Source organism: Heptranchias perlo, chromosome 8 (assembly GCF_035084215.1).
Source record: "Heptranchias perlo isolate sHepPer1 chromosome 8, sHepPer1.hap1, whole genome shotgun sequence".
NCBI lineage: Eukaryota > Metazoa > Chordata > Chondrichthyes > Hexanchiformes > Hexanchidae > Heptranchias > Heptranchias perlo.
The window spans coordinates 26,664,534-26,675,571 of record NC_090332.1 but is presented as its reverse complement, the minus strand read 5'-3'; positions in this window follow the sequence as shown (position 1 = coordinate 26,675,571).

Sequence of the window (11,038 nt, the reverse complement as noted above, 5' to 3'; positions counted from 1 at the left end):
GCTGGAGTATGGGTATGCGTGATCAGCAATGAAAAAGCTGTAAGGTAGTGTGAGGGCTTGGCATGGGCCTGTAGTAAATGTGCAACAGATTGCCTGGCAATACGTTGTGGCATGCAAACCTGAGCCAATTATCTGGAACCATCGGGTAGGCTTACCTTGGCTGCTTCATTAAAGTGAGTTATATTCTTGCACATATGTTCTCATGTTTTGTGGGTAGTGCACACAGTGTTGAACCTGGCCTCTGCCTCCTCCTTCCATCTCCTGGGGAGGGTAATCTGGAGTGGCAAAAGCGGAAACTCCCCTTGCTCCCAACTCATGCTACATCCATATTTTCAGGCAACATAGAGGATGTTTAAGTGCTGGTCCACTCTATCACTAGCCCACAGACTCCATTTTGATTTGCAGTACTCAAAGTTGAAAAGTCACCTGGTCCAGATGGGATGCATCCTATGTTACTGAGGAAAGTATGAGTAGAAATTACGGAGGCTCTGGCCACAATCTTCCAATCCTCTTTAGATATGGGGACGGTGCCAGAGGACTGGGGGATTGCAAATCTTACATCGCTGTTCAAAAAAAGGGAGAAGGATAAACCCGGCAATTACAGGCCAGTCAGCCTAACGTCGGTAGTGGGTAAATTTTTAGAGACAATAATCCGGGCCAAAATTAATTGGCACTTGGAAAAGTATGGGCTAATAATTGAAAGTCAACAAGGATTTGTTAAAGGAAAATCGTGTTTGACTAACTTGATTGAGTTCTTTGATGAAGTAATGGAGAGGGTTGATGAGGGTAGTGTGGTTGATGTTATGTATATGGACTTTCAAAAGGCATTTGTTAAAGTACCACATAATAGACTTGTAAGTAAAATTAAAGCACATGGGATTAAAGGCAGTGTGGATACAAAATTGGCTAAGGGACAGAAAGCAGAGTGTAGTGGTGAACAGTTGTTTTCCAGACTGGGGGGAAGTATAGAATGGTGTTCCCCAGGGGTCAGTATTAGGACCACTGCTCTTTTTGATGTACATTAATGACCTGGACTTGGATATAGAGGGTATAATTTCAAAGTTTGCAGATGACATGAAACTCGGAAATGTAGTAAACAATATGGAGGATAGTAACAGACTTCAGATGGACATAAACAGACTGGTGAAATGGGCAGACACATGGCAGTTGAAATTTAACATGGAGAAGTGTGAAGTGATGCATTTTAGTAGGACGAATGTGGTGAGCCAATATAAACTAAATGGTACAATTTTAAAGAGGATGCAGGAACAGAGGAACCTTGGGGTGTATGTACACAAATATTTGAAGGTGACAGAACAAGTTGAGAAGGCTGTTAAAAAAGCATTTGGGAACCTGGGCTTTATTAATAGAGGCATAGAGTACAAAAGCAAGGAAGTTATGCTAAACCTTTATAAACACTGATAAGGCCACTGCTGGAGTATTGTGTTCAATTCTGGGCACCACACTTTAGGAAGGTTGTCAAGGCCTTAGAGAGGTGCAGAGGAGATTTACTGGAATGATACCAGGGATGAGGAACTTCAGTTATGTGGAGAAACTAGGGAACCTGGCGTTGTTCTCTTTAGAACAGAGAAAGTTAAGGGGAGATTTGATAGAGGTGTTCAAAATCACGAACGGCTTTGATAGAGTAAATAAGGAGAAACTGTTTCCAGTGGCAGAAGGGTCGGTAACCAGAGGACACAGATTTAAGGTGATTGGCAAAAGAGCCAGAGGCGACATGGGGAAACATTTCTTTACGTAGCGAGTTGTAATGATCTGGAATGCACTGCCTGAAAGGGTGGTGGAAGCAGATTCAATAGTAACTTTCAAAAGGGAATTGGATAAATACTTGAAGGGAAAAAAATTACAGGGCAATGGGGAAAGGGCAGGGGAATGGAACTAATCAGATAGCTCTTTCAAAGAGGCACGTTGGGGCTGTACCTATTATGATACTATGACTTCTTCCCCCATACATTCATTGTGCTAACCACTGGATTTTGCTAGCCACTTTTTTTGCTCCAAACAGCCTTTCGAAAGGCTGAATTATGAAATATTTTGCAGCCGTTTAAAAAACACTATTTGGAACCACTTCAGCGTTTATACCCCAACTTAACTTGAAGTGGCCGCATCCATTTAAACCTTCCTGGCCAGCTTCCTCAACAGTCCTTCTGTCCAGACTCAAAATAGATTTTGGGGGTTCGCTTAACAGAATCAAATCAGGTTGACCGTGGAAGTTCTGGTGGAGTCAGCCCTCCTCCAATCAGGTGGGCTTAAATCCTACTATGTACACACCCTGCATAAGCCACACACGATCCTGAAAATTGACCCTTATTTGTCCCCATTTAATTTAACCGAGACATCTGATCTGTACCTAAAGTGCTCTGTATTAGTCAGATCCTCTGTGTTTGCAAAGAAAGTCTAAATGACCCACTTGGGGTACCTATTTGCTCAGTAGGTAAAATCAGTAAGGGCATCTGGGTAGATTTTACAAATTAATGCTCCTGATGTATAGCTTTGTGTAACAGGATCACATTTTGGGAATTCTGGTATGCTGACCTCCACGGTCAAATTCTCAACATGCACTCCTGCTGTGCAAAGCTCTGTGCCGCCAGTACTAATTTGTAAAATCTACTCCGTTCGCCTCTATTCATTCACCTGTTTTATGCTCATGTCCACTTTTTCGTAAAAATGAACATTGGAAAATACGTCTCTAATCTGTACTATACATATGGCACGCCCCCAGGTCTGCAGATCATGAACACTTACAAGAAGTTGTTACCTATATGTCAGATGTTCTGATATTCCAGAATTTCTAGCTCTAATTTTAAGATTGTGCGCCCTTGTTCTGCATTCCTCCATCAGAGGAAACATCTTCTCTGGCCCCAATTTTAACTGCTCCCACCCTGGTGGAAATGGGGCGGGGGGAGCAGTTAAAATAGCAGAAGTCACTTATCCCCACCGATCCCACTTCCTTCCCGCCATGTCCCCATATTAACTTGCTCTTTTGAGCAGGCAAGCAGAAGGCAGCTGGGTCCTGTTTTAAATATGTAGGTCGGGTCCAATGATGTCACCAGGACCCGATCTGCAATTTCAAACTGAGGCCTGAGTTGGGCTGGGGGCAGTGTCGGCTTCCACGTCAGGCAAACCTGTGGGCAGCTGAACCCTGGGGGCTTTTCTTGTGGACTAGGAGGGGCAGGAGTGCTACTCTGGGTCTCACACGGAGGTCTGGGGCCTCCCTTGTACTGGGCTACACCCCCTCTCCCCGATCGCAGCGTGACCTCTTGGCCTCTCCTCCCCTCCTGATCGCAGCCCGCTCTCTCAGCCTCCCCCACCCGCTGCTGCTCGCTGGCCGCGATATCTATCCTGCCAGCTTTGGGCAAGAATCAGTGAGGGGAGATTTAAATAAGGCGCGGGAGTTAAAATCGCCGGGGCTTCACACTTCAGTGGGGCCAGACGATCGCTGCCCCCTTCTGCCCCCGTGCCCCCGATTCCCGGTCCAGGTTAAAATCGGGGTTTAGATGACTGTCAGAAGTTGCCTACAGTGGTTTTTCGATAACATGTCACTTGGCCCAATGCCGTAGGAGAAAGTCAAGCATCAGTTTTCATGAATATCAAGTTAACATTGATACCTTTTGTTAAGTCTAAAACTGGACAGTGGGTGGGTGGGATCCTCACTGGAGTCCTGAAGTTTGTTTTGCTGGTGGTGAATATTCTTTGACGACCTCAGTAACCTTAATAACCGTTGCTTTTACATCTTGAGAACAGAAGTGGAAAAATAGATTTCTACATTTTAGTAATTACCAGACACCCCACTCAAAAACCAGACTGTCTGGTCCAAAGCTGAACAGCTGGCAGCCCTAGTATATCAAATACTGAGGATGATGATGCTGTACTGATGTCTCACTGCTAAAGAAATTTAATAGCTACTGTCATAAATTGAAAATTTGCGTGAGTTTATTTTTAAGGGTTCAAAAAAAAATCACCAAACCATCGCCGGACTGTTCCTTGTTATTTCAATGAGGCTCAAGCACCCAATCCTGACTTCGCATAATTAGATAGTTCTATTTGAAGGGGGAAATTGTCCTCAGCTGTGTGGAGTTTTGTATCATGTCACAACTTGGAGGCCGGGATCTTCCTCGGAGCTGATCCTGCTCAGCCACCGTAACTCCACCGGAAGTGGAGCCGTTTCGAGGAATTTCCCAGCCATGATTTTGTTTCCAGAATTTTGCTTCTAAGAAGCTGTTAATGGATTGATGTCAGCCATAAAAGCATCTCTGCTATTGTTTCATGTTGATGTCTGGCAGATATGCCTAAGACGATAAAGGTTCCAAACAAGAGGTTTATCTTCTCACTGGAATTCACTGGGATCACCTTCATCTTTAAAATTTAAAAAACCTCTCGGAACAATTTACTACCTGTAGGAGTGAGACTCCACAGTTTCAATTGTTCACCTTCTGGGCCTCCGAGTTTGAGTGTCAGGACCATAAATTACACCATTATCAGGGTCTATGCAACGTGAGCTACCAGCCCTAAATGGCTGCAATGGGATTCATCAGCAATTTCTTGGGGAGGTTGATGGCAAGCTCCCCTTTTTGCGAGGCTAAGGGCTAGAACCTCCATCCAAAAGATGAAGCATAGTGTCCTCCACAAGTGACTTGGGCCACCGAGGAGGAAAAAGCATTAAAAAAAATTATCCGAGATCGGCCCTTGCAAGGGGCCATTTGGAACATTGCCAGAGGCGGGGATGGGAGGCTCGGCTTGGGCAATACCCCCCCAATTATGGTGGACCGGCGGGCAGCTGGATGACCAGCTGAATTCCCACTAGCATGGGACAGTTGAGCACCACAGATGCACCCCAAATGACGCTGGTATCCACCTGCCCCATGCAAATGAGATGATCTCCCACTAGCTCCACAAACTCACGGTGGAGGGCACCGGTGGGCACGATCCCAGAACTACCATCCTGATTGCTGCCTGTGAAATTTCAGGGGCCAACATGTCTTAATAATTTATTGCAGACCTTGTTCACACTTCTAACTCCATGACTCACCGACTGTAAATATTCCAAAAATAAATACATTTTTACCAATGCAGTCATATAGATTTACAGCTGACTCATTTGTAAAGAAACCCGCATTGAACAAGTTGGGAAAGGCACCAAATGGGGAACTGAAGTGGGAACCATGTCCTGATTCTTAACAGTATTACTATCAAGTTAAAATATATTTCTCTGTAGAATCATAGAATCATTGAAAGGTTACAGCACGGAAGGAGGCCGTTCGGCCCCTCGAGTCCGCACCGGCTCTATGCAAGAGCAATCTAGCTAGCCCCACTCCACTGCCCTATCCCCATAGCCCTGCAATTTCTTTTCTTTCAAGTACTTATCCAGTTCCCTTTTGAAGGCCATGATTGAATCTGCCTCCTCCACCCCCTCGGGCAGTGTATTCCAGATCCTAACCACTCGCTGTGTAAAAAAGTTTTCCCTCATGTCACCTTGGTTCTTTTGCCAATCATCTTAAATCTATGTCCTCTGGTCCTTGACCCTTCTGCCAATGGGAACAGTTTCTCTCTATCTACTCTGTCTAGACCCTTCATAATTTTGAATACCTCTATCAAATCTCCTCGCAACCATCTCTGTTCCAACGAGAACAACCCCAGTTTCTCCAGTCTATCCATGTATCTAAAGTCCCTCATCCCTGGAATCATTCTAGTAAATCTCTTCTACACCCTCTCTAAGGCCTTCACATCTTTCCTAAAGTGCGGTGCCCAGAACTGCACACAATACTCCAGTTGTGGCTGAACCAGTGTTTTATAAAGGTTCATCATGACTTCCATATGTTTGTACTCTATGCCTCTATTTATAAAGCCCAGGATCCTGTATGCTTTTATAACCGCTTCCTCAACCTGCCCTGCCACCTTCAACGAATTGTGCACATATATCCCCAGATCTCTCTGTTCCTGTATTCCTTTTAGAATTGTGCCCTCTAGTTTGTATTGCCTCTCCTCGTTCTTCCTACCGAAATGTATCACTTTGCATTTTTCTGCATTAAATTTCATCTGTCACGTGTCCACCCATGCCACCAGCCTGTCTATATTGTCTTGAAGTCTATCACTATCCACCTCACTGTTTATTACCCTTCCAAGATTTGTATCATCTGCAAATTTTGAAATTGTGCCCTGCACACCCAAGTCCAAGTCATTAATATATATCAAGAAAAGCAGTGGTACAATTTGCGATTATTACAGGCACAAGTTCACAGGGCTGGGAATTTACATAGGAACATATGAAAATGTCAGACAGGAAAAGACCAGCTGGTTTATCTAGCCTGTCCCATACAGTCGTGATGCTTTATACATCATACATCATGATTCAGACACTCCCTACCCATCAGGCACCATGTAATCTCCTGGGAGAAGCGGCAAACCTGGATAATTCCTCTCTGATTCCACCCCCCCAACTCAGGCAACCAAAACTAGTCAAAGAGAATTTAAATTAGCTTCATTGGCAAATTATTAAAATCTACTTTTACAAAGTTATTAATGGGCTAATGATTGAAGGGCTAATATAAGAAAGTAGTCCTGTCCATTTGGCTGAATACATTATTCACATGAAAACTGTCAAGGAAAATGAATTGAATAGTTTGTATATCATAAATTTGTGTTATCTTTATGTATCAACTCCAGCAGTTAATATTGTTTCATTTAAAAATTGTGAGCCAAAAACAATAGCATTTGGCTATTTTTCTCACCTTCCCCATCTCTCCAGGGGGTTTATCTCAATGCAGCGCAGAAGAATGAGCTATTGAGTACTTCACATGCAGAATTTAGAGATTATAAAGATCTAAGAGGCAGGAAAAGAAAATGGTGTTGTTAAATTGCTCTGAAATAACTTTTAAAAATTGATTTGGATGTGTTTGATGGTAATTCTGCCTGATTAAAATGTATTTGAGTGGTCTAGGCTGTCAGAAGGTACATTTGGTAACAGGAATAACATGGCAGTTAAATAAGAATTCCTATGAGTGCTCATCTATATATGTGGTTTTTGAAGTAGCAAAAATAACATGAATGGAGGGTTGCAAGGCAGCTTCACGTGCACTGCCTGCATCGACTTCTCAATCGCAACCATGTACACAGGCACACATACTTGGGAATGGCAGAGGCCAATTGCCTTCACAGGTTCCATTTCACCAGAGAAGCTATGATCATTGTGCCATCTGCTGGAGTCTGACCTGTGGACCAAATCCACCGCCAGAGCGACATTGCCACTTTAATGCCTCAGGCTCATTCCAAACTATCACAGAAGAAATTATCAGTCAATTTGCAGTGTACTGATGCACCAAGCAGTTCACTGATGTGTCGCTCACCAGAGCAAAAAGCATTTCTCCATGGAAAGCTGGCAGGAGTATGAGAGGGCCTGGCATTTTTTCCACATTGCAGGATTCCCCAAAGTCCAGGGCATTATTGATGGCACCCATGTGTCACACAATTCCTTGACCTTAATGAACACCAATCAGTATGAAGGTGGTCAGTAACCAGCAGCGAATGCCTGCCTCCCTGGCAGAAGTCCATGAGTCTTTCATCCTAAGACAATACTCTGTGCCTGGGCTATTTGAAAGAGAAAGCAGACTGGAATCAGAGCCTTCCTTCTTCAGTGCTCAATATTTTCTGTTGCATGTCACACAACTTTGTATCCAAAGAGGCCTAACCATGAAGCAGAGGTCTTTTCACCAGAACAGAGAAGATTTAAGGGAAATCTTATCAAGGTGTTTTAAATTATGAGGGGTTTGATAACGTAAATACGGAAAAACTATTTCCACTGGTCAGTAAGTTGATAACTAGAAGGCATAAATTTAAGAACATCACCAAGAGAGTGAAGAAAAGCAATTATGGATTACTACACAAATGCGGGTAGTGGATTCTTCCATAGACATCTGACTGCTTCGCCTGCAGGTGTAACAGGTCGAAAAGAGACACTTTGTCATATTTTGCCCATCTACTTGTATAGGGGAATGTTGGGTTGCCTTAACTTGGCATATGTTTTGATGCTGGCAAATGTCGTTCTCACCTGTACCCAGATTCTCTGGGTGTTGGGCACACCATTGATCCTTTGTATGTTGATTTCCCATGTAGTCTGCACTGCTGTCCTGTGGGGAGAGCGTCCTTCAGTGCCAAACAGGGAAACCCTTGTTTTGTCCACTTTGTAAAGGAGTTGAATGAAGGTGACTTGTTGGGCACTGCACCATTCTTCAGCAACTGCAACCATTTCCTGCCTCCTATTTTCTTCATGCATGAAGACATCGACTCAACTCTAACTTGCAGTTGCAGCCTGTTTAAGAATTGGAGTGGTGCCAGATTTCTCACCTCCCCATTGAATAAATTCCCAAGTGGATGGCCCAATCAAGGCTGAGCACTCAACTTGAATATATAATTAGACCGGCCCTTGAAAGATCCAGCAGGGTCAGCTGGTCTTGAAACTTGTGAGTTCAAAGTTCGCTGTGCATTGGTCCTGCAGCCCAAGTACCGGGACTGGAAAATTTATCCTCGTGCCTTGCCAGTTAGGTTAAGCAATAAACTTAGCCAAGTTAACATCCATCTCCTGTACATTGAATCAACACAAAAGTACAAACTCAGCTATTAGTATTAAAGAACCATTTTTTGATGACTAATTATTGCCCTGGATTACTAAGCTTCTTGCTATTATACTAAATATGCAGACATTTATGAAGAAATATAGAAGCAAATGTTGTGATAATTCTGTGTTGAATTGTAGGATCCCAACAGTTTTATTTTAATCTTAAGGATTTCAATCCTTTCACTGACCTGTTCAGCTTGAACAATTGATGTTATCTGTGATCTGTGAATTTACTGTAGTACTGCAGAGCAACTTCACTTCTGCATATCTAAGTCACAATAAAAATTTAGTGTATGGCGTAAGGGCCGAAGATATCTGAATGGAATAACTACATTCGATGCTCAGAAAAAGAAAAGAACATATCTACATCTTACAGGACGAATTGATATGCATTTGCACAGGGACTCAAACTGGAGAATAAGGCTGAGTACTCAGAAAATTACCCCATCGTTTTAAGTCTGTAATGCAGATCAAAACAGCATTAACTTAGCATTAACTCAATTGCTGCTGTTAGAGAGAACTGGACATTGATCACCCAGCTGTTCTTGGTGTTGGGTTCGATAACGTCTCAGACCTGCTGTTCCAATGTTGTGTGCAACTCAGCGCTTATGGTTTGGAGTTTCTGTAGGGCACAAATTCACAGCACTAAATTGTCCACAATCTGTTACTAATTGCCAGTCCCACACTGACTGCTGTCATAATTAACATTAAGCAATGTGTCTTCACTTGCAAATGCCATTTCATACCTCGTCACAATCATTGGTGTTCTGGTTTTCTCTGAAACTCGGAGCTTGCAGAGGAACTTCAGTTCATACGCACAAAGTGGAGTTTCAGATTTCAGATAAGTGCCTAATATCTTGATGTGTTCATCAGCTGCACATATGTTTAACCTAATTACCACCAGTGCAAGTCTACCAGCTCAGCTGGGTGGGAGTGCAGGATTTATTTATTTATTTATTTTTGTTGCAGAATTTATTAGATTGACTGGAGTTCATTCACATTACATCAGCTCTAGCAGCTACATTGGAGCCAAACCAAATGAACATGCAGCGTTGAGAGTCTGAGTTCAAGAACTACAGAGGCACCGATTTCTGATAAATTGGTACATCAGGATATGATAACATGTATTTAGCACTAGACGTATATCAATACCAGTGTAAATTCAGCACCAGATAGTAACATAGCAACACGAGTGAGACGGCCAGGTGTGGAAATGGAAATGTTATCTTTCTGCAGTAGGGGCACTTTTCTGAGATTGGGATGAAGGTACAATGCTGAAGGAGAGAAGGATGTTATTAATTTAAGCTATATCTATCCTAGGCACTTGATTCTGACATTGAAGCCAAAAGTGGAAAATGCTCCATTGCCAGCAATGATATTCCTCACAATGATGAGCACAAACACAGACACCCAAAAGTATAAATTCCAGAAAAATTAGTGCAAATATTTGAGCTGATAGATTATCTTCTCATTATAAGATTCAGAATGCTGTGATACCTAATACAAAACACATTGGGGTAAATTTTCATCTTAACTACACAGGGGGTAATCTGGCAGCGTTATGCCCACCTGTTATGGAAATCAATTGGGTTCTATAATGGGCGACAGATCTGCTCTGCCAGATTATCATCAGTGCAGTGAAGATGAAAATTTACTATATTGCTTCTGCCTTCCTTTGTAATATATAAACCTTATGAGTACTCTCCTATAACACACTTCTTATTCTAAAGCATTTTTCATATTGCTCCCAAAGAACCTCAAAAAAATCCTGTGTACATGATTTTGTTCTGATTCTTTTCAACATCGGAAATTAGGAAATATCTTTTTACATTTCTGCCTCATTTTACATTATTGGCCTCCCACTCCAGAAAGGCACTGTACTTCCCTAGCTAATCAAAACTAATCCTACTGGGTATGCTGCATGAAGGATTTTATTACAGTGTATGCCAGCTAAAATTTACCAGACCATTGATGTTATGGAAAAATCATATACACCTAATGTTTTATAGCTGCTGCTGTCATTATATCATATTCTTTCGAGTCTGTGATAATCATTTTCTGACCATAAATCTTAGCCCTGAGCTTTGAGCCAGTATAGCCTTCACTGTCTTGGCCTTGATCAGATTAATAATTTAACTGTGCTATCTGAGCATAACAGGCAATAGCAGATGCCATCAAAAAAAAAACAGGCAAGGAACCATGGTGTGTATTAAGTCTCTCTTTGTCATACAAATGTGACATGTCAACAGCTCACTATGAAGCTGAACTCCAGTGGAACAGGCATATTAAACTCATCTTAGTTCAATGTTGATCTAAAATAGCAAAACTAAAATGAGTTATTAGACCACATCCATACAAATACTGTGTCACACTTCCAATTATAGAGTAAATTACTTCACATTTGAGGCC